At 48.4% G+C, this 24,595-nt stretch overlaps 1 protein-coding gene and 1 pseudogene across 1 annotated transcript in view; one reads left to right on the top strand and one right to left on the bottom strand.

Moving 5' to 3' along the window:
* Positions 1-24,595, top strand: part of TIAM1 (TIAM Rac1 associated GEF 1) — a 472,990-nt gene that overhangs the window by 38,583 nt on the left and 409,812 nt on the right. The window lies entirely within an intron of this gene.
* Positions 14,627-16,512, bottom strand: LOC101662592 (annotated as a pseudogene).

Raw genomic sequence — 24,595 nt, 5'->3', positions numbered from 1 at the left:
TGTACATTTTTGTTCTACTAACCTACTCTGTAGGAGCTTTCATGGTGTAGTGGTTATGTTCAAAATTGCCACCACGCCATCCTGTAAAAAGTTACCATCTTCAAAGCTCACAGGGCAGTTCTACCCTGTGCTGTAGGGTCGCTGTGACCAGAATCGACTCGATGGCAGTGAGTGTGGGTTTGGGAAACTACTAGGCTGACTGAGCATCACTGCTGATAAAATGAATATAAACATTGGGAACATAAGATGGGCTCAATTTTAAAATTTTCTTTTGCTTCTCAGCTTTGGCTGGGAGATTTGGAGTCTTCTCTCTGGATGTTCTGTCAACATTTTCATTTTCCGGTTGCAGCCAAGTTCCCAGGACCGACACTCTCATCGGCAGATGAAGGGGACACTCAGTTCCCCGGTACCCTCTCGTTTGGAAGGCGCGTTGGGTGTCAGCATCCTGGTTCTGGCGTTTACTGACTGTGCAGTTTGATTCTGATCCGTACATAGCTTTTTCTTCCGAGTATCGAGGATCAAGGTAGGCAGAGGTTGTATTATTATCTCTACATTATGTGTGAGCGAACTGGTGTTCGGAGACTACGAGACCTGCCTCACGTTGGAGAGCGTGTAAATGACCACCCAGAGAAGGGCTCAGTGTCTAGGATTGTCCAGGCGTCTTTCTGTTATTTGTGCTACTGTTCTGAAAGAACAAGGAGCCGTGGTGGCACAGTGGGTTATGCGTTGGGCTCTTAACCACAAGGTCAGCAGTGTGAACTCACCAGGCCATTGGAAGGAGAGAGATGAGGCTTTTGATGCCTGTAAAGCTTTACAGTCTTAGAAACCCACAGGGGCAGTTTTGCCATGCCCTGTACAGTAGCTGTGAGGCAGAACTGGCTAGTTGGTAGTTAGTTTTTTTGGTTTGGTTTCAAAAAATAGTCTTCCCTCCTCACTTTGAAAGCTCAGACTTCTTACCTTACAGAGGCCTTAACTGGGTGGTCCATGCGTCATCGTCAGACAAGGAAGCTCTTTTGACGCTTACATAAATGCACAGAGCTCCTTCAGACCTCTCTTCAAAACAGTATTTCAGGGGGCTGGGGTGGGTGTGGGTGGGGGAGAGGAGCTGATACCAAGGGCTCAAATAGAAAGTAAATGTTTAGAAAATAACGATGGCAACATATGTACAAATATGCTTGATACAATTCATGTATGGATTGTTATAGGAGCCCCCAATAAAATGATCTTAAAAAAAAACAAAAACAAAAACAGTATTTGGGACTTTTCCTGCAAGGATAGTTAGCTGTAACCATTCAGTGCATTAAGCTGCAGTTAGTGAAAACTGTACCTCCTGAAGTTTCTGAGGCCCCTTAATATCTCTGTGCCTCAGATACTGTTTGCAAAGGAAAAAGGACTCTAACAGATACCTTGTTGCAGGCGCTGTCAGCGGGGGTGTGAAAAGTTAAGAGAGACTTGTTTGGCAGAGTTACTGTTGCCTGAGAACCGCGTATTGGGTGGCATGACGAAGTTACTTAAACCAGGCGCCCTGGGGCATTGAGTGATTGAAAGTGTGCTAGCGTCCATGTTACAGCTGCACAGAGAATTACACCGACTCTTCCTAAATTTAAAGGATAGATTGTTGTGGTTATAGTTAAAAAACAAACTTGCCTTGCTGAGACCCTAGGCTCTCTGTCAGCTGTTTTGAATGATGGCTGGGTTCAGAAAATGAAAAGTTAATCTGTAGCTTAAGGCACCCTGGTGACCCAGTGGGTTATGCACCGGGCTGCTGTAAGTAAGATGGTCTGGGGGTGGCGTCTGACCTCTTCTGACTTCACAAGGGGGAAGGAGAGTCAAACAGGACGTCACCCCAGGTGAGTTGTTCTCTGGAGGGGGTCAGGCATGCCTCTAACCTCCATCCTTTTTATCAGTGTTGATCGCAACCATCCCTTCCCCAGGACCCTCTCCTACTACTTCTCCGCTGGGTTCGACAATTCATTGCAGTGGTCACACAGAACAATACGCACGATTATGGGGTGCCGTAGGCAAGTGAGCAGTTACAATTCAGGATCAGAAATGCTCCATATACAGTTCTTCTGGTCAGGAGAGCCTCGTCTCAGCTGGGTCTTAGGCATGATTTTCTCCGGTCCTCAGCCCTCTACCACATGGCTCCTTGACCCCTATCATGCTTGGACAGTGCAACAGAGCTCTTGTACCCATGCTGGAAAGTGTCCATAAGGGCATGCTGCTCCTCCTACAAGCCTCAGCCAAAGGTCCTTGCCCTTAGCTCTGTAGCTCAGCATACCTAGTTCTCCCGATCAAGTGCCAGGAGGTGCCCCACTCTGCGGGAGGGCCTCCTGCTCACAGGCGCTCAGCTTTCTCTCTGGGCTGGGAGCCTGCTTCGTTGTCTTGTACTCTTGCCTCTGCCGCTTCTCCATGTCACAGATCCCTCTGTGTCGCTTCTCTGGTACCGTCGCTCCGTCTCTAGGATTGAGGAGGCTCAGCGTGCAGGAATCTCAGGGTCTAAAGGACATGCTCCGCTCCTGGCTCTTCTTAATTGATATTCGTGAGATTTCTCACGCCTTCTTCTGAGATGGCTCACTTAAAACCTGTCGGCTGGCACAGGTTGACCCAGGCTCATGGAGACTCCCATTTGCCTTATTTGCATGATCTCACCCAGTCATTTGTTACAAAGTTACAAAGACGAGCCCAATCAAGAGTTTTTTCAAAGCTATGTATTCATTATTTTATTTCATTTTTTTGGTAAAACAACCTTATCACCTTCAAAGTACTCTCCATGACACTTAATAAATTTGTTAAATCTGCGATTCCATTCTTGGAAACATTTTTCAAACTCATCTGTTTGGGTGGCTGAGAGTCCCTCCCTGGCGTTCTTCTTCATCTCGTCTATGTTGTCAGATCGCTGTCCTTTTATGTCCCTCTACATTCACAAACAAGAAGTCGCACAGAGTGAGGTCAGGTGAGTAAGGTGTGTGGGGCAAGAGGCATGCTTTTTTTGGCCCCAAACTGGTGCACTGAGTCAGCCGTGCAAGCCAGGTGCATTGTTGTGGTGGCAAAACCAGTCCCTCTTCTGCCACGAGTCAGGCCTTTTTGGTCACACACTGTCGCGCTATCTTTTCAGAACTTCTAAATAGAAAGCTTGATTAACAGTCTGACCTGGTGCAGCTAACTCCAAGTGCACTATCCCCCTCACATTTAACAAAACCAAAACAACAAATGAGCATTGTCTTGATCTTTGATTTCACTTGATGAGCTTTTTTGGGGCAAGGTGAAGATGGTTTGATTGATGTTTGCTTTTGGGGTCGTAAGAATAGCACCGGGTATTAAAAGATATAGTGTCTGGGGTCTTAAAGGCTTAAGTTAAACAAGCAGCCATCCAATAGTCAAGCAACAAGCCCACATGGAAGAAGCACAACAGCCAGTGTGATCGTGAGATGTCATCGAGACCTGACAATGGGCTTCAGAAGACTCACAACAAACAGTAAACAAACAAACAAAGTGCATTGGTGAGAATGGAGGGTGGGCTGGAGGGGAAACCCAAAGCCCATCTGTGGACAATGGAGCATCTCCCCACAGAGGGGTCACAGGGAGGGGGTGAGTCAATCAGTGTGCAGTAGAGCACCATTGGATCACGCAGTACACCTCTAATCCCTTAAGGCCTCCTCATCCCCCCACTATCATGACCCCAGTGCTGCTTCCCACTCTGGACTAGATGGGAGCACGTACATAGGTGCAGGAAAGAGATAAAACTAACAACTCATGTGGAACCCAGGAACAGGACTAAAAATAGAGATACCAAAAGGGTAAAGGGAAAGGAAGGAGAGGTGGGGAGGGAGGGGGGTACCGATTGCAATGAATGGCACATAACCACACCACACACGTCCATCCAGGGGGAAGAACAACAGAAACCAGAGGAGAAGGGAGACAGCTGCTGGTGTGAGATTTGAAAATAATTAACAATCTACAATCTGTCAAGGGCCCATGAGGGTTGGTGGGGTGGGGGGAGGGGATGAAGGATGGAAAAAAAGCTGATCCCAAGGGCTCAATGGAAAGCAAATGTCTTGAAAAGAACGATGGAATATATGTATTAATATGTCGGATACAATTGATGTATGGATTGTAACAAGAGTTGTAAGAGCCCCCAATAAAATGATCTAAAAAAACAATTTAATTTGATTGCAATTGTAAGAAGGCACTTCACAAATGTTTTCTTTTGTAAACATTTTTGTCCATTTTGGAAGTTGACGGATGTTCAGAATGAGAATTCTCATCAATTGACAGTCATCTTTTTTGAAATGAGACAACCATACACACACTTGAGTTTTTCCCATAGCGCTGTCCTTGTAAGCTGTGTTCAACATCACAACAGTTTCTGTGACATTTTTCCTGAGCAGTCATCAAAATTTCACAGCTGCATGCTATTTTCTTAAATTGCAATCACAAAAAATGAGGTTTGAGCGAAACTACATTTACAAAAAAAATCACTGTGACCAGAGAGAACCTTCCCAGTTGACGCCACTGGGTGCACTCCCTCAGAGGGGTTCCTTTATGCTCACCCAGTGGGAAAAATGTGTACTACAAAGGCTCCACCTAGCAGAGCTTTTTTGGGGGGGTAGCGTGGGGGGGGGTACCCACTTTGTAATTCACTGTACCACAACTCCTAATTAAACAGTTGAAGGTTCGAAACCACACACCACTCTGTTGGAGAAAGTTGAGGCTGTCTGTTCCCTAAAGACTTATAGGCGTGTAAACCCTAAGGAACACCCCTTCCCTGCCCTATAGGGTCGCTCCAGTGTGGAACTGATTTGCCAAATTTGGGTTGGTTAATTGGTAAGGTGGTAAAATAGAATTGTGATTGGTGTAATATTTACATTTTATGTCAACTTAGGTAGGCCAAGATTCTCCCATGATATGATCTCACATAGTGTGATCCACTCCATGAAGGGATCTTCTGTGGACCAGCCAAGTACCCTACCCAAGTCTAGGGTAGAGGTGTTGGGTGCCATCGAGTCAGTTCCTACCACAGTGACCTGATGCCCAACAGAAGGAAACACTGCTGGTCCTGCACCCTCCATCCTCAGATTTGTCCCTATGTCTGACCTCCTTGTTACAGCCACTGTGTGGGTCACCTTCCTGGTTTTTGCTGCCTCTTTACTTTACCAAGCATGATGTCCTTCTCCAGGGACTGTAGCCTCTCCTGGCAACATGTCCAAGGTATGCAAGACAAAGTCTGGTCATCTTTTCCTCTTAGGAGCACTCTGGCCATACTTCTTCTAAGACCGATTTCTCTGTTCTTTTAGCAGTCCACGGTACTTTGAATACTCTTCTCCAGTACATGCAGGGCAGAGTTCCACCTCTTTAATCTGGTCACAGCCTTGGTACAATTGAGGAGGTTTTCATTTAGGGTGTGGCCTACTCTTGGTATAGATTGACGACGTGTGGAAGCTAGCTGTCTTTTACTGCTTAATCTGCATCCTGTATTTGATTTACCGCCTGTTGATCCCAGGAGTCATCAGTGAACTGCCTACCTTGGATTCATTCGGCTCTCCATCCACCAACCTGTGTTATTGCTGCTTCATCTTTCTGTTTCCTCTTCATCAGCCCCCACCGCGGCATGAGTCAGGAGAAGCCTTCAGCTTACTTCTGACCCAGACACTTAAACTGCGTTCAACTTACTCACTTCTGCAACTGTGTGAGGCATTTCTTGACCTAAAGCACTACACACGCACACACATATATCACTCTTTTTGTGTCTCAGCCTAATAGAACTGGTTTTAAAATGGGTTGAGATACTTCGTGGTCATCTTTTATTTCCAGCTATTGATGTGCTGTTGCGAGTTATCCCATTTGCATACATCTGTTGGCAAAGGCCCACTGAGGTGAAAAGCGGAGCTTCCACGTCCTGTTTGTTGTTATCATCGCGTGCTCTGGAGTGGGTTCAGACTCATAGTGACCCGTGGATAAAGTAGAGCTGTCCAATTGGGCTTTCTGGATTGTAATTTTTACTGTAACAGTTTGCCAAGTCTGCTTCCTGTGGAGCCGGTAGGTGGGTTGGAATTGAAAACCTTTTGATTAGCTGTTGCATGCTGACCTGGTGCGCAGTAGGGCTCAGAGAGGACTGGTGGGAATCCTCTTCAAGGAGCATGCAATCGAGGAGCCTGAGCCTCAGGACCGAAGACTCCTGGGCATAGAAACCACCATGGGTATTTAGCCATGTAACGTGGGCACGTAATGGATAATTTCCTTGCAATCTGGGATGGTGTCTGAGAGTCTGTTAACCCAAAACTAACCGATGGCGAGCGCGTCAATTCTGACTCAACAGGACAGGGTAGAACCAATTGCCTGTGGCTTTCCAATGCTGTCACTCTTTCTACAGGAGTGGAAAGGCTCCTCTCTCTCCGAGTGTTCAAAAAGTTGGTGGAAAAGTTCCATTACTTTTTAAATGTTTTCCCGTGAACTTTTGGAAGCTACCTCATGTAGAGAACATAAAACCATTTCCCACTCAACCATTCCTCATGGTATATCTCAGTGACATTACTGACATTTAAATGTTGTACAAGCATCCTCACTATATTTAAGAATTTTTGTCTCCCCAAATAGGACTGTGTACCTGCTAAGCAGTTATACCCCCTCCCTTCTCCCTTCCCTCAACCCCTGGTAACTCAAATCCACTTTTTGTTTCTTCTAAGCTTTTGCTTATTCTAGATATTCCATAAAAGTGGGATTGGATAATATTTCTTCTTTTGTGTCTGGTATATTTCAGTCAGCATAATTTCATTGAGGTTCTTTTATTCCATAGCTTATATTACAATTTCTCCTTATGGCTGCATAATAGTCAATTGTATGTCTCCGATGCTTCTTTAAAATGCTCTAATAACAAGCGTCTGGTGTCACATCATTGCTGTGATGTGAAAACCCTGCGGTTTGCCTCAGATCACACAGCATGTCGGTAATCAGGCACGAGAGTTTCTAGATCTGGAATATAACCATTAAGAAAAACACTAGAAATACCTTTTTCTAGTTAAACTAAGACTTTTGAGGAAAAAAAAAGAATTTTGTCTGTACTTTTGGCTAATTCTCCTGTCATTTCAAAGTGTGTGACCATTAAAGAGAAAAGCAACCTCATTAAGTTTTTTTGGTAGATAGTGTGGGAACATTGAGGGAATTTAAAATAAATGGAGCATTCTAGCTCTTCTTTAGAAAAATGTACTCAACTGCACATGAGCATTTGCTTCACACCATTATAGCCATTAACCCAAACCAGACCCACCACCACCTAGTTCACTCTGACTCTCGGCACCTGGATGTAGTGGTTCTGAGACTGCAGATCCTTAAAAGAGAAAAAATTAATATTTGAACATTTTGTGGTCTGGGTGAAAGTTTACAGAGCATCTTAGTTTCCTAGTTAACAATCTATGTGCATTTTTTTTGGACATCAATAGTAATTGCCACCACCACCCCACCACCGTTTTATCGTTACTCCTTCCACACATCATCCAATTCAATAGTTCAGTCATGTCAAGAGTTGTACAGTTGGTACCACAATCAATTGTAGCACCATTTATTCTTCACTGCACTCATTATTAGGGTAATTATTATTTTTTTTTGCCTGTAGGAAAAATATACATAATAAACATTCTCCAAGTCAACACCTTCTACACGTATATTTCAGTGCTACTGATTATACTGTTAAGCAACCATTTTTGATATCCTTTACCAAATTATTCTACCACCATTAACAGACACTCGATGCCCTCTCGGCAAAAACCTTTCCTCCTTCACCCATGGCAACCGCTGTTAACTTTGGTTTTCTTTCTTTTTTGCTTAATACTTGACATAAAATTCACAAATCTACACTACTGTTAAGTCCCTTAAGAAGAGTTGCGTCTGCTTCCTCCCCAGGAGCCCTGGTGGTGTAGTGCTCATGCATTGAGCTGCAATCAGCAGCTCTGCGGGAGAAAGACGGACTTTCTGCTCCCGTGAACAGGGACAGCCTAGGAAACCCACGGGCGGGGCAGGGGGAGGGGGGAGGGGGGAGGGGGGTGGTCACTATGAGTCAGCATTGGCTTGATGCCAGTGGGGTTTTTGGTAGCTACATCATCACAGTCACTTCTCGGGTCCAGACTGTAAATCTTTACGAGAGCAGAAAGCACCCTCCCTGTCCTGCAGTTACTGTTGGGTTTGGACTGCTGACCTTGGTCAGTAGCACAATGCCTCACCCGCAGTGCCCCCGGAGCAAAACCACGAGGAACAAACCGCAGCGTCACCCCACCAGGATGGCTGTCTGATCAAAAAGAAAAAAGTGTATGGAGAAAGCAGAACCCGAATTCATTGCTCTTGGGGGAGGAAAATGAGACAGACACTGTGGGAAACAGTTGGACTTTTCCTCTAAAAGACACATAAAACTACCAAACAACCCAGCGATCCCGATTCTGGGTGTGAGAGAACACCACGCTCACTGCCGTCGAGTCGAAGCTGACTCACGGGGACCCTACAGGACTGCGTGCAACCGCCCTCGTGGGTTTCTGAGACTGTTATTCTTTACAGGAGTGGAAAGCCCTGTCTTTCTCCCATGGAGCAGCTGGTGGTTTTGAACTGCTGACCTGTCAGATCACAGCCCAACAAATAACTACGACTTTACCAGGGCTCCATAATTCTAGGTATAGACGCCCCAAAATTAAGGGCCAGTTCCCCCAACAGTCACTTGTACGCCCATGTTCCTTTGCACATTATTCACAGTGGCCCAAAGGTAGACACAGCCCAAGTGTCCCGTTACTTCCCTCTACCCGTGAAGAATGTGGACTGGGCCAGTGCTCTGTTACATGCATTTCCACCACCGACTAAGCACTGACATGTTGGACGCATTATTACAGGACCACTTGAGAGGTGGCTGTGTCCAAGTTCTTTCACGTGTGCCTTGTGGAAGAATTTGTAAGACATGAGACCTTTTCAGGGCTTATTGACTTTGCTTAGAGCAGGTGTGTCTCCATCTTAAGGAAACAGTGATCCGGGGAGTGGTTTCAAAAATTAAAAAGACACAATCAAGAAAGCTTGCCCGAACATAGAATCAGTGGAGGAAGAAGCAAGCCTTGGGCTCAGCCTCTGGTTCCCCAGCCAGGGTCTTCCCGGTACCCCACCGCCTGCCTCGGTGGTGCTGTGCTCCTTTCTGTGTGTATGCCGTCTACGGCGCTGGCTGGACTGCCGGCGTTGTTGCTGCAGCTGTCTGAAAGGACTGACTTTCGTAAACAGAAACCCAGAGAAGGAATTAGATTTGCACTTGATTATTCACATTGATACATGTGGGGAAGGTCAGTACTGTGGGAATTCCATTAACCCCGTGGCAACGGGTCTTAAAGGAGTTGCCTTGCGCTGAGACAATCACATTTCTTTTCTTCTGGTGTTTAAAATCACAGGTGCGTGCTCTCTCGCTCATGAAAAATTAGAATCCCAAAGAAAGGAAAACAAAACCCCAAACCCTGGCCCACGTACCAGTTTCCCTTACACATCTTGTTAGTGTGGTAGCGATGGCGATGTCTTACTTTCGCAGTGCTGCTGTAACAGAGACTCTGCACGGGAACGGCTGCAGTGAGCACACTTTTGTTTTCTCACACGTCTGGCGGCTGCAAGCCCCCATCAGGGTCTGGATATGTTAGTTTCTTCCTTGCTGGCAGTCCCAGGCATGTATGTATTCCTTGGCTTGAAGAAATGACTCACATGGCCCCTGAGTTCCATCATCCACACCTGCGTGAGTGAGTGTGTGTGTGTGTGTGTGTGTGTGTGTGTGTGTGTGTGTGCCTATCCTGTTCTTTCTAGAACCCAGTAGTGATTAGATTTAGGACCCACTGGTGGCATGGTATTGACACGTTGGCCTACTAACTGCAAGATCAGCAGTTCAAAACCACTATCAGCTCCTAGGGAGAAATACAGGGCTTTTTATTCCTATAAAGAATATGCGTGCAGCCATGCATGCAGGGAACTCTCCCTAAACCCGTGCTCCAGAATCTTGCTGGGTTGGAGGACTGTGGTTGTATCAAAGTTCACCTGAAAAGGGTTTTTACTTACTACCGTGTAACTGAACATCTTCAACAGCTGTGTTCCTGGACCAGTAGGATCTGGGGGCACCCAATTGGGAACCCTAGACACAGGCCCCTAGAATCTGTAAACTCTCTTTCCTTCAACCAGTTTGGTTGGATGGATTGCCTTTCCAGCCTATGTAGTTTGCACTTGCCATAACCCTGGATTTGAATGAGTTTTGTTTTGAATGTATTTGTTTCTATGGGCAGATGAGTCTGTTCTTAATTTCAGCTCTTAAGAAGTGGAAGGAATTGAGGGTGTGGAGGAAATTCTTGGGAGGAAGTTTATCCCCTAGAAATGTCCCTCATTTGCCATCCTTTAGGAACACAGCATGAGAGCATTGTTTTTGTAAGCAGTCCTGGATGAATTATGAATTAAATAACCCCTGGGCAGGTCCTAGGTTAGGGATTCCTTGAAAACAAATCCAGAATTTCATTCTCCAGGTAAAGGTATGTTCTGGTTTTGAAACAGCTTGTTTTGGTAATAGGAATCCACTGCCAAATGGCATGGGAGTGAGGGGTGTGGTGGGATGACTAGCAGTAACTAGTCCTGAAGGGTGGGAGCACTTTGGGGAGCACTCTCCTGGAGGACTGTGTGGTAATTAAGGGTTTGTGTTTTGCAATATGGTATAGCACTGAACCTGAAAAGAAGGTTTGCTTCATAGTGAACCGTGGGTCTCTGAGCTCGTGAGATCCAGAAAATCGGCAGAGCCTGGTAGACTCGGCCACAAAGCTCAGTCGTTGGCACTTAAATCTTGCGTTGGGCAGTTAGTGTCTCAACCTCAGTTCCTCATCTGTAAAAGAGGCATAAAATAATTAATCTACCTTATAAGGTCACTGTGAGCATTAACTGAGTTACTGTTTGTGAGGTGTTTAAAAATAATCCCAGGTACATGTATATGTGTCACATGGTGAATGTGTATTAAGATTTTGCCTGTGGAACCCAGTTCTGCATTGACACTATTGTTACATACATGTGTACTATCTTTCTCTGCTTAGGGAAATGTACATGCCATCGGAATTTGACTTGTTTTTCTCCACATACATGTGTCCAGGGTTTCTAGCAAAAAGGGTGTGTTCAATAAAGATTTGTTGAATGCTGAAAAAAACTAAGAGAGAGTTTGTTACAATGGGATGGATTTCAAAGAGATAAGAATAATTTTTAGAAAGCGTGAATGCTAAAATCCACTGACTTTTTTTGCAGAGAGATGTTAGCACTCTTGGAAATGTGTATATTCAGTAATGGTGTTTTGTTCTAGAACTGGTTCTCAGCCTTCCTGATGCTGTGCCCCTTTCATACAGTTCCTCATATTGTGGTGACCCCAACCGTAAAATTATTTTTGTTACTACTTCATAACTGTAATTTTGCTACTGTTATGAATCAGGCGACCTGTGTGAAAGGGTCATTCGACCCCCAAAGGGGTCGCGACCCATGGGTTGAGAACAGCTGTCCTAGGAGATTCTAGGTTCCCTGCATTTATAGACTATTGCCTTAGACCTAGACACTACCATGGTGGTGCAGCAAGTTTCCCTGGGGGCTGTTCACAACAGCAAGGCCAGCAGTTCAAATTCATCAGCCCCTCTGAGGGAGAGGCTGTGCGCCTGTGAAGACTCAGAGCCGCAGACAAGGGGATGGCTGTGCTCCCCTAGGGGTCCGCTTGATGGCAGTGAAATGGTGTGTGTGTGTGTGTGTGTGTGTCTGTCTGGCTGTCTGTCTGACACTTTGGAAACGAGAAAGGAAGGACTTGAGATTTTTCCTTAGAATTTAGTCTTGCATTTTGCATTTCTACCACCAATCAGGAAGGGTTCAGTTTCCTCACAATCGTGCCCACATTTGCTGTTTTCTGTTCTTTTTACTTCTTTAGTTTAGCTTTTCTAGTGGAAGTGAAATGTCATCTCATTGTCCTTGGCCACAAGTGACTTTTCAAGTGAATCCTCAGATACCACTTTCTTGAAAAACCTTTTCCTTTGCTTCACACCTACATTTGTTTGAGGTTTAGTAATTTTGGAGTATTTCCTTTGTATCATTAACTTTTCCCATTCTGCTCACTTCTTCCTGGAATTTTTGGGGTGCATGTCATCAACCCCCAGGAATAAGAAGACTTGCCCTAGAATTTTTAGTGATGTCACATGTACAATTGAGAAAAACACCCTTGATGACCGAGCTCTGTTATAATTGATCAAATCCTTTGGTAGCTTGTGCTCTGTGCTACCTGGACGTAAAAGAAAAACCAGAGGCAAACCCCTCCCTGTCGAGTACCTTCTGACTCTTGGTGGGGCTCCACAATACACCTGTTGTCAGTGCGGCCCTCCTGGCTGTGATCCCCAGGGAGCCATCTCCAGCCCTTTCTTTCCCAGTGTGGCTCAGTGGGTGTGACCTGCTAACCTTTGGATAGGGAAACCCAACTCTTTAGTGCGTTACAGGTTCACCCAGTCTTCACCATTTACAGATCTCTATTTGGGAATTCGCTTATTCGCGGAAATGGATGTGTTCCTCTGCATTCAGTGCTGGTGCCCTTGGTGAAGAAATTGCCGGAACCACTTTCCCAGCTGAGGTGAATGAGGCGGCCCTCTGCTGTCTCCTTTCAGCTCTCTACTGCCAGTTCAGGTCTTTTGGATGGCCCATGAAGAAGGGCTGTCATTTTTGCATTTTTTGAGCTTTTTGGGTGAGTGTCCTGGATTGCACTGTGACCTTCTTCAAAGTATGTGTTCACTTGACATCAGTCATTTGGCAGTTATGTAACGATGCCGTATCATCTCCCAGGTTGTGATCAGCAACATCAGTTGTAAGGGATCAGGGTGGGTCGAACGCCCACACTCAGTTCACAGGTCTGCTCCAATGTAAGGGTTTGTTTCTTCGGGGTGTGCGCTGCACCACCTCTATCTTACAAGAGCTAAGAGAAGCTAGAAGGGAGCAGAGAGAGAGAGAGGGACCTCCTAACACCAAGAAAGAGATGGAAGTGGATTGTGCCTTCTGGGTGTAGAGTCCTTGCACTGAGAAACTCTTAGACGCTAAGGAAGAGTGATGAGAAGGCATTCCCCAGAGCCGGAGCCTTCTCCTGTAACAGTGGCCCGGAATGCAGACTTCTAGCCTCTTGAACTGTGAGAGAATCAAATTTAAGTTTGTTAAGGCCATCCACTTGCAGTATTTCTGTTTAGTAGCAGCACTAGATGATTAAGACAGGGATACTGCTGTTTGAAATGGCCCCACAGGTGTAATGCCGAAGAGCTGGCCTCCTAAGCTCAGGACAGCTGGGATACCTTCATAAGAAAAGAAAGTGCACTTGCTAGATCAGCTTGGTTCAGGAATAAGTTGTTGTGCTGTTGCCTCTGAGTCCAGTGTTAATGAATCCACAGTACACCTTGAATCATGTGCCTTTGAACAGAAACCCACGTAAAACAAGGCCATGTATTGACTGAGCTCTGTGGCGGCTCAGCGATAGCATCCTTGCCTTCCTTGCCGGAGAGTTGGGTTCGGTTTGGGCCACAGCGCCCGTTTCTCAGTGGAGGCTTGTGTCGTTGTGATGACCGTGAACTGGTTTCATCCAAGTTTTCAGATTAAGATGCACTAGGAAGAAAGGCCCAGAGATCAACTACCCAAACCGGGCCAGTGAAAACTATGCATCGTCGAGGCTTTCCATAACCGCCGAGAGCGCCAGCCTTGGAAACCCACCGGGCAGTTCTACCCTGCCCCACGGGTCACTGTGAGCCGGTATGAACTCTAGGGCAGTGCGTTTGGGTTTTCTCATTGTGGGTTGGCCCAGTCTGTGTCTGCTCATGGGGATGGCACAGGACTGGGTAACATGTCCTTCCATTGTGCGGAGGTTGCCATGAATCAGGGACCAACTTAAAGGACCGCTAACAACAACATAGCATATAGGTCGGTTGATGAAAACGTGTGACCAGGCCTCACAGGAAGCTAGCCCTGTGTTTCTCTTGGTAACTAACAGCGGTTCAGATCCATTGTCACTGAGTTGATTCCACCTCACTGTGTTGCTCTGGGGCATCATGGGGTAGCCCAGCAGGGTGCCCACGGCCGTAACTCTGTACGGAAGCCGACATCTTTCTCCTGGTGAGGCATTTACGTTCCATTCCCAGCCGAGCACTTGACCATCGCTCTACGCAAACTCCAAACACCAAGCTCACCGCCATTGACTCAATTCCGAACCGTAGAGACCCTGTAGGACAGGGTAGGACTGCCCCTGTGAGAGTCCGAGACTGTAACTCTCTCTCTTTACAATGATTATTCTTGCTACATTAGTAATGAAAAGCATGCAATGATATGAAGACTTTGGCGTAATGGAGGCACGCCTTGGAGAAGGTTAAAAGAGGCTTATCCTGTGGGGAAGGCAAGAACCACACCCACGAAGGTCTTCAATGTCAGATCATCGATAGCGTCGGCCATGGAGGTTTGACACACCAATGGGAAGTCTTCAAACGAAGATGTGGACCATTGGCCACCTCTGCCCTTTAGCCAGAGAGTATGGATAAGAAGACCTAAGATCTCTGTAAACACGTAGGTTTGCAAAGTGAAGCCCCAAATGCTATGACATCACTCAAGCAATGCTGACATTTGCTCCTTGGAGGTCATCTCCATTTTGCGATGTTTGAACGCATTCTTTTGCCTGTTAGATAGTTTCCTTCGAGGGGAGAGTATTTTCTTCTCAGTATTAGTTTTCTTTAGTTTTGACTTGTCACGTTTCTCCACTCGGGACAAATCTGGCTTCTCACTTATCTTGCTGGAAGGCTGGAAGATCCACTAAAGGAAAACCCCTGGATTGACACAGGATCTCACTCAACTCAGACGAGGTTCTATAACTCTTCTTGGGAGTAGAGAATCTTGGCTTTCTCCCTTGGAGCTGCTGGTGGTTTTGAACCACTGACCTTGGGGTTGTTAGTCAAACACGTAACTACTGCGCCACCAGGGCTTCTCCCAGGAGTTCTACCAGGGCTCCTTAATAATGATTTGGTATTTGGTAATTCATTATTTGTGGTGATTGTACAGAGTTAACTAATGAAAAGTGACACTTTCACAGAGATGACCTCATTTAGTATATATATTTTTTGAGTGTGGGTGGCAGTTTTGTAACTGTACTTGATCGTCCGAGGGAGAAAGATGAGGCTTTCTACTCCTGTGAAGAGTTCCAGTCTCAGAAACCCACAGGGGCAGTTCTAGGCTGCTCTCTAGGGGTGCGTGAGTCAGAATCCACCCGATAGCAGTGAGTTGTTGTTGAGTTGTATTTGATAGTCAGCGGGTAGTGGTCATCTACATTGACTGGAGGTCTTTGAAAGTGATAGCAGGGACATATGTATAGTGCTCGCTGGGGCTTCATCCTCACGACGTCTTCTAGTTCACCATAATCCAGGACTGTCTTAGGCTGTTTTTTTTGAGAAGCACATCCAGTGGAACACACACACACACACACACACACACACACACACACACACACACACACACACACATTTACATCAAGGTTGTAGAGGCGAGCTAGTTCTAAGTCCATCAGTCAGATGTCAGGCTAGAAGCTTCTTACTTGGAGCTGCAGGGGTTGATGCGTGCATGATTGACATAGCAGATGGCAGGTGTGGTAGTTACATGATTTCATGTCAACTTGAAGATATATAAAAGCGTAGGGGTGGTACTCAACCAGTCATTCAGGTCACAGCCTGATGGTACCACCATGGGGCATGGCCTCATAAGGAGGGCCCTGGGATGCCCCCCTCTCTAACTGTATCTTCCTGTTGGCTGACCCTGGTAGTGACCAGAGCACCTAGTCTACTGCCGTTGGATTCACAGACTTTGCACCCAAAGGCCTGTGATCTTGCTGCAGTCTGCATCATTGCATGTAGCTGCATGAGTCTGAGGAGGGACTTGGAGAGTAGTATCTGACATACAGATTTGCGTTGGACTGGGCTGGGCTTTTTTTTTTGATAAATAATTGCTTTTGATATAAAACTTTTTCTTACACATATATGAGTGTCACTGGATTAGTTTCTCTGGTCACGCCAGCCTAACACAGCAGGCTTCTGGTTGCAAAGGTGAATGAATTCAAGATCATCAGGTAAGTGGGAGGTGTCGCACTGATCAGCAGCCAGTACAGCAGATTGCCAGCTCACGTTCAAAGAATTGGAGGGCAGATGACCAACCAGATGCAGGATGCATATTCAGCAACAAGCACGCAAGCTTTCCCACAGCATCCACTTCTACTGGAAGCAAGCCACACCCCTGAGGAGATCTCATCATGGGGATTACTAAGACTTAACTGCTAAATCACGGAGAATCCTGGCCCAGGCAAGGTGACACTTAACCTTACGTATCACAGGGTTATTTCCCTGTCTCTGGCGTAGACAGCTTTCTTGAACCTCATCTCCGGGTACACATCTGGTGTACTGTCTCCTTAATGGCAACATTCTGAATCTCCTGAGGGTCGAAGGGGCACATTTCTGGAGGCCTACTCCATGCTGCATTACTGGTATCCTCTCTGCTCATCACTTTATTGGCAGCACTTCATTCTTCTCACCACACTTATTTGCGGGAGCCATCATGTTGGGACCCGCTGGGGAAGCACCTCATTTGATTTTTCACAGCTTATTCCTTACTGTAGGTATCTGATAGGCAGAACTCCACAGGACCACCCTGTTTTTCCTGGTCTCACCAGTTTCCCACCATTTATCACTTTCTATTAACCATTGCCCTTGACTTGCTTCTAACTCATAGCCACCCTGCAGGACAGAGTCTACCGGCCCCTCCAGAGTTTCCGAGGCAGTACGTCTCTCTGGAAGCAGACTGCTCTCTTGTCTCCCTCAGACCAGCTGGTGAGTGTAAGCTATTGACCTTTTTGATTAGTGTTGTTGTTGTTGCTAGGTGCCATCGGGTTAGTTCCGACTCATATCGACCGTAAGGATGACAGATAGAGCACACTGCCTGTTCCTGCGCCGTCCTCATATGCTCTCAGGTTTGAGTCCGTCGCTGCAGCCCCTGTATCAGTCCAAGTTGTTGGGGGTCTTCCTCTTCTTTGTAGCCTGCCCCTCTAGACTGGTCGCTCCTGACATGCTCTCAACCACTTGAACCAACTCATTTGCCCGTGTCTCATCACTAGGCCCTCAGGGCTTCTTGCCCTCGGAGTCGTGGATTTGAGCTTTCCTTCTCTGACAGGTGTTTCGCCTTGCGCAGGCTCTGGATTTCACAGGCGCTAGTGTATGCGGATGCGGGTTTGCATGTGTATCTTGTTGTAGCGATCGTCAGTAGGTATCTAGCTGCTCCCTGACCTGTCTATCTTCAGTGAAACCAGACTCTTGCTATCACTAGGCGGCTGATTTTCGGCAGTAGATCTCCAGGCCTTTCTTCCCTGGTTCGCTCTGGTCGGGAAGCCCTGCCGTAACCTCTTCCCCATCACAGCGGCACGCCAGGGGCCACGGACAGACGAGGAACGTCTACACATGAGGCAGATTGTTGAGGAGTAGAACCCAGGCCTCCCTCCAGGAGGTGAACTCCAAGCACCGAGCTCACCAGTTTCCCAGCACCGGGTCATCCTCAGCTGGGAGAAACGGAGGCCTTGCAGGGATCACGTGGTCCGACTGTTGGAGCAGGGATTGGAACCCGGTGCTCTGGCTCCTGCGTCTGTGCCAGTAACCCCTCTGCCACTCTGCTTCTCAAATAAAAACTTAAAAGAAGCCAAACCAGTGATAGCTTTGAGACTCTCTATATAAACCGTTTCGATGTAAGTGTTTGCCTCGAACCAGCCCTTCCAGGGCCCTGAAACGGCGCGGGTTGTGTTTGCTTTGGATGAGAAGGCACAGCTGTGCTCCGCCAGGGCGTCCCCACAAGTCAGGGCCCACTCGACAGCAGCTGGCTGTGCAGCGTGTGCGCCGGGGCCCAGCGCTGTGGCCTGTGGTCAGGCCGGGTGTGCGTGTCAGCTTTCGCGTCCGTGTCTCCCTGCCTGGGCACGGATAGCCTGCTTTTAATAAATAAACACCGAGTCTGGGGCTGGGCGTCAAGATAGAAGTCAGCAGCGGCGTCATCTCAGCAGTCAGGTGCCATAGAAGCTGCGGGCAGAGAACTGTCACCGCAGGTAGTGCGGCTGCCTGAGGGTGGTGTGTGCAGTGACCGCCCCGGCTGCCTGGCTGGCTGGGGAGCCCCACCTTTAAGCCTCCCCTGCTCTCCTGTCACCTGGCCTCCAAGGAATGGGGGAGGTGCCCCCTCCTCAGCCCCCATGCCTGGGGAGGGGATGAAGCATTGCTTTGGAAGGGCTGGCTATTTTTACTCGTGCTTGGGAGTGGTGTTTGTGTTGACAGCGGTGTGGGAGGCACAGTGATGGGTGCTGGAACACTTGGGGGTGGGGGTGGGCCAGGCAGGTGACTTGGCACTCATGAAGCCTGAGGTGTGTGTGTTGGGGGGTGGTGGTGGAAGAAGGCGTGGCCTTGGGAGTCGCCCGGAGCACTGGCTTGGCTCCCCTGCACCAGGGTCAGAGGGCTTCCTAGTGTTTCCCTCTCCCCGAGAGACGACACCTGAGTGGCTCAGGCACCCCCAGCAGGACAAGTGAGTCTCCCAGGGTAGATCTCCACCCCTTATCTCAACAAGTCGGGCATGGTGGCAGCCCTGAGGCATGGGTAGGTGGCAGGTCTCTGCACCCCCATAATCCTCTCTGTTCCCTGCATTCCCAGTGGCACAGATGTACTCAGCGCCCCGCAGGCATCAGGAGTGGCTCAGGTGACTGGTTCCAGACACGTCCCTCTCAGGTGCTCCTCAACTCAGAAGGTGCCACTAGATGCGTGGGAGGGGCGCTTTGTGCCATGCACTAGGGGGCAGGGTGAGTCACTAGCATTTACCCACTGCCAGGTTGGCCAGCATCCTTCCCCCGCAGGGCCAGTGGTGTGCCGGCGGCCTTGCTAGAAAGACAGGCAGGGACTGCTCTTGGCCTTTGTTTGAAGGAACTGTGTTAGCAGCTGCATGGGGAGCCTCTAAAAGACAGGGCCAAGGGCTGCCACCTTCCTTCTCACCCGTACTCGGCAAGATGACCTAGTTTGGAAATAGGACCTTTGAAGAAGTTACTACAAAGGTTTGAACCCCACCAGCCACTCGGTAGGAGGAAGATGTACACCAGTGCCGAAAGACTAACAGTGTGGGAACGCTGTGGGACAGTTCTGTCCTGTAGGTCGCTAGGAATTGTAATCAACTCGGCAGTGGGTTTGGTTTATCAGGTAAGTTTAATGCGAGGCCATAGTGTAGTAGGGTGAAGTCCTATTTCAGGTGTTTCCTGTGTGAGAGAAAAGACACACACACACACACACACACAGACACACAGAGGGAGAGAGGGGGTGGGGAGAGGGAGAGAGAAGCCACGTGAAGCTGCGGGCAGAGATATGAGTGATGGCAATTGCTCAGGAATGACCTGCAGTTGAAGGGAGGGATGCAAAGCACCTTCCCTCAGCCTCGAGAGCAGCTGTCCTCCACCTTCCTGGTGCCGCAACCCTTTCATACTGTTCCTCGTGTGGTGGGGACCCCCCAAATAGAACATTATTTCCGTTGCTACTTCATCACTGTAATTTTGCTACTGTTATGAATTGGGTGACCCCTGTGAAAGGGTCTTCAACCCCCAAAGTGGTTGCAACCCACAGATTGAGAACCACTGCAGTAGGGCCCGCTGACCCCTGTGGTTTGGACTGCTAGTGTGCAGATGGGTGTGGACCGGGTGTGACTGCTGCTGTCCCATGAAGTCACCCAGTGTGTGCTATGTTGTTATCGCAGCCTGAGGGACCTGAACATCCACGGGGATTTTCAGACACAAATCCCTCCAACTCTGATGCGCTCTCAGGGACCCATTCCTCTTACATAAAGACGTGCAAATGGAGACTGGGGACAGCAAGCCTGGATAGTAAGGAGTGTGTGTGTGTGTGTGTGTTGCCCTCAACTTGTGGAAACCCCACATATAATGAGATCAGCTGCTGTAGTGCATAGGCTTTTGTCTTCGTTGCCTGAGTTTTGGAAATAGACTACCAGGTCTTTCTTCCTAGCCTGGACGTCTGGAAATGACCGAAATCTGTACCCCATCACAGCAACACACAAGCCCCTCTGAGGGGCAGTGGCCCGGACTTGAACCCGGGCCTCCCCCATGGAAGGCAGAATTCCGTCAGGGAAGCACCCCTGCCCTCACCCACCAGTGGCTGCTGAATTGACCCTACTCCTGGTGCCCGCCTTCAGGTAGCCGCCAAGAGCTGTTCACCGTTGGCACCACCAGGGGCGTCCATAAGTGGTCAGTGGTTAGAAACATGGAGAGGAAGACCTCTTTATTTTTGCATTATCCCCATCCTCACCCCGAGAGAAGAGAGGCAAGAATACCAGTGTGGGCTTTCCCCGACATTCCCCAGGTGGCCGCTGTGACTGAGAGTGGGTTGATGACGGCGTCCTGCTTCCTGCCTCAGGTTGGCTCTTGTCTGCCTCTCCTCTCCCCTCTCCAGCTACGCTCACAGCCAGCGTTTGGAGGAAGTGGGGTTTCCTTCTTTTCCTTGCTCACCCTCGTGAGCCCTCATGCTCGGCCTCATCAAGGCCCCGATGACAGTGCACTTCTCCCAGAATGTTTCTGTCTGTGCCTCATAGGGTCCTTTGTGGGATGGGCGTACAGCGAGTGTGGGAACCTTCCCAGCCTCCTAGACTCTAGGCTTAAGGAAGATTGGACCACGGTAGACATCAGCACTCCAATGATTGCACCCCAGGATTGCACAAGTTTTAGCACGTAGTTGGTGCTCAGCTAGTACTCAGAAAACCCAAACCAAGCAAAATAATAATAATAATAATAATAATAATAATAATAATAATAATAATAATTCAAAAAAACCTCAGTGCCGTCGAGTCGATTCCAACTCATAGCAACCCTGTGGGACCGGGTAGACCTGCCCCTGTGTGTTTCTGAGACTGCAGCTCTACACAGGAGTAGAACGCCCTGTCTTTCTCCAAAAGAGCAGCTGGCGGTTTTGAACTGCTGACCTTGCCATCAGCAGCCCAATCCACTACACACCAAGGCTCCTTAGTAAATACTAGTTCAATAAAAAAAACCAAACAAAAAACTTGCTTCTCTATGAATGTGGAGAAAAGTCCCTGGGTGGCACTGTTCAGCTGCTAACCTAAAGGGTGGAGGTGTTCTTCTGAAATACCCGCACTGAAAGCCCTATGGAGCAGGTTCTACTCTGAGATGCACGGGGTTTCTGTGAGTTTAGTTGAGTGCCTGTAAAGGGGCTAAGGAGAAGAGGGGTAGAATAAAATACGAACTGTGATATGTATGTGTGTGCAAGAAAGAGAGCAGGGAGCTCGGAGTGGGATGGAGGAGCGGAAAGGGGAGATGGCTGTGAAGAGTAGCTGGACTGTGGGTGGATGGTGGGGGACAGTGGACAAGCAGTTGGTGCTTGGGCTAGAATCCTAGTTCTGTCTCCCACTAAGTGTGGGATCTCAGACAACCCTGTCATTTCCTGTTATGCCCATCATATCTTAGAAGATGTTGGAAGAGCAACATCTAAAGATCTCTCCAGCTACAACAATTTCAGAAGTCGAAGTGCCGAACAAGGTAATGCTGACTCACTGATTTAATTTTATTTTTTTCACGATTTGCTACAGTGTCTACACTCAGTGGGTACTTAGTCACGCTGCTGGCTCCAAATTAGGCTTGATGAGATTGATCAACTTTTTGGTCAAGCATTCTCAATGTTTTCTAATGGCATTCAAAGATGGGACACACACACACACACACACACACACACACACACACACATTTTTATTTTCTGTTTTCCTGTGGTTGTTGCTGGTAGGTGCCACTGAGCCGACCCATAGCGACCCACTGTGGTCCTGCACCATCCTCACAATGGTTCCCATGCCTGAGTCCACTGATGCCGCCACTGTGCCAGTCCATCTCACTGAGCCTTCCTCTTTTCACCGGCCCTCCAGTTTACCTTCTCCAGGGACCGGTCTCTTCTGGCCCTAGGTCCAAAGTAGGTAAGATGAAATCTTGCCATGTTTGCCTCTCAGGAGCACTCTGACCTTGCTTCTTCTATCCAATGCAGATCTGTTTGTCCTCTTAGCGGTCCACGGTACTTTCAGTGTTCTTCTCCAGCACCTAAAGGTGTTCCTGGGCTCCTAAAGGAATCCATTTGTCAGGTTTTAAAATTTCCTTGGGCTCTTTTAGCATTTACTAGGCTGGGCGTGACACTGTGTTCATCCGCGCTGATGATCATGTCTCCATGCACAGCTGAGCTCGCCGGCTGGTGCGAGGGGTCCTGTGCTTGGCTGCTGACAGGAAGGTGGGAGGCTGGAGCCCACCCAGAGGCACTGTAGAAGGCAGGCCTGGTGACCGACTTCCAAGAATCAGCCATTGTCCAGCGGGGCACTCGGGCTCCTGAGTCAGAGTTGCCAAATGACAACTGGTCCAGTTTTGCTTGAGTTCTTTCATTCCGTCCTCATGACCTTGCTGTGAGGCGGCTTCATGGTCTCCCTTGACAGACCAGGTGACTTGAGTGGGCAAGTGTCTTGCTTGCTTCGGGATGACCTAGCCTGGCTTTGAAGGAGCCCCTGGTGGCCTGGTGGTGATGTGTTCAGCTGCGATCTGAAAACTCAAAACCATCGGCTGTTTCTTGGGAGAAAGACGGGGCTTTCTGCTCCTGTAAAGAGTTACAGTCTCAGAAACGCACAGCGGCAGCTCTGCTCTGTCCTGTACGCTCGCTTTGAGTCGGGCGAGCCCGTGTTTGAGTTGAGTTTGGACCCAATTGGTCTGTAGCGACTCATCATCGGAGTTGTGCTTGGACCCAAGTGGCTAGTAGCCACACATCATGGGATTCTGTTTACAGTACCCGCTGTCTGTCCTTCCATTTGAACGCAACAACATCAGACAAATCATTCTTTATGCACTGTCCAGCTTTTGCATGCATGTGAAGTGGTTGGGTCTGGCCCACCTTACTCTTCACAGCGCGACCTTTGCGCTTGAACATTAGACAGAGGTCGTGTGCAGACGCTCTCCCCACCGATGCTTTGACTGCTGCTTCTGTGAGCACGGGTTATAGATCCAAATGACATTAACTCCTTGACAACTGCACTCTTTCCCCTTGTTTCTCACAATGTTGCGCGTTAGTCTGGCTGTGAGGAGTTTTGTTTTCTTTGTGTTGGGTTGTCATCGATACCGAAGGCTGCAGTCTTTGATCTTCCATCCGTGAGTCCTCACAGCGCGGGCCCTTTGACGCTGCAGAAAGGGCTGGAACCGCCTTCACGTTTGCGCCGTGCGCAGCACACCTTGGCTTCTCTCGGGCAGGGCCTGGATCAATCCTTTTAGGGCGATGTGTGCCGTTGCTCATGCAGAGGGTTTGTGCACACCGACCGGCATCACAGCCTCCTCCTGGTCGCAGAGCTAGCTTGAGCAGGTGCTTCAGGGAATGTCGGAGCAGAGGTAGTCTCTCTAAGTGTGAGTTGGGTACATCCTTTATTTCGAACCTAAAGATTAGGTTTCTTGGTAGAGTTGAGGCTTGAGGTAAGTGCTCCCCTCTCTAATTGCACTGATGAAGATGGAGCCGTCAGTGTCAAGGTGAACCACAGCCAGCAAGGCCTCTGGGGATGTTTATTTTGTCCTTTAAAACACTTGGCCTGCAGGGGTTTGGCCCTGCGTTGTGAGCAGGCCTCCTGCTGTACCCACAAGGGGTGCCCGGTTGGGGTCAGCAGACTGGTGACCCATGAACAGGACCTGGTCTTATCCTCTGGGGCCATTCTCAGTGTCCAGGCTTCTCACCTGTAGAACAAGGAGGGAACTGCAAAGGAATCCAGCCTCAAAGTACTCCAATTCTAACACTCCTGGGCTCAACAGCATGAAGACACAACAGTATGGTAAATGGACAACAATGGAACTTGTTTACAATCGATTTCGTGCTACTTCCATCAGTTGTGGGTGTCCATAGACGCTGCAATCAGAATCAAGCTGCGCTCTGCCCTGGGCAGCTCTGCCACAGAAGACCGCTTCCAACAGCGCAGATGTCACTGAGATGGTCAGGATGCTCCTGACCCAGGCCGTGGGGTATTTACTCCCCTCACATGCATGTGAGACAAAGACGGGGCTTTGTAATCCCGTGAAGAGAGGCTCACAGGAGGCAGTTCGATCGTGTCTTTTGGGCCACTCTGAATCAGCACCGACTCTGTGGTAGGGAAGGTTTTCTGGGTTTACGTGCACGTGAAAGGTAGACAGTGAAAACCCAGACGGAAGAAGAACGCATGCACTGGACTCATGGTATTGGGGAGGAGGATGGGATATCCAGAGACTGCCAGAAGAATACACAGATCTGGATGGATGTGGGACCAGGAGGGACCAGTCACTGGAAATGGAAATACAACTGGGGAACGGAGGAATCAGTGGTAATTAGAGGAAGCCTGAGATGGAGGCAGAATCTGAAACGGTGAGCTTAACCCTGCCAGGATCTGTTAGAAACGCGGATGGCACCATTTTCACACACACACACACACACACACACACACACACACACACACACACACACACACACAC

The sequence above is a fragment of the Echinops telfairi genome, unplaced genomic scaffold (genome assembly GCF_000313985.2).
Source record: "Echinops telfairi isolate 266 unplaced genomic scaffold, ASM31398v2 ScPeMD7_7469;HRSCAF=8507_0, whole genome shotgun sequence".
Taxonomy (NCBI): Eukaryota; Metazoa; Chordata; class Mammalia; order Afrosoricida; family Tenrecidae; genus Echinops; species Echinops telfairi.
This window is presented reverse-complemented; position numbering and strand designations above follow the sequence as displayed.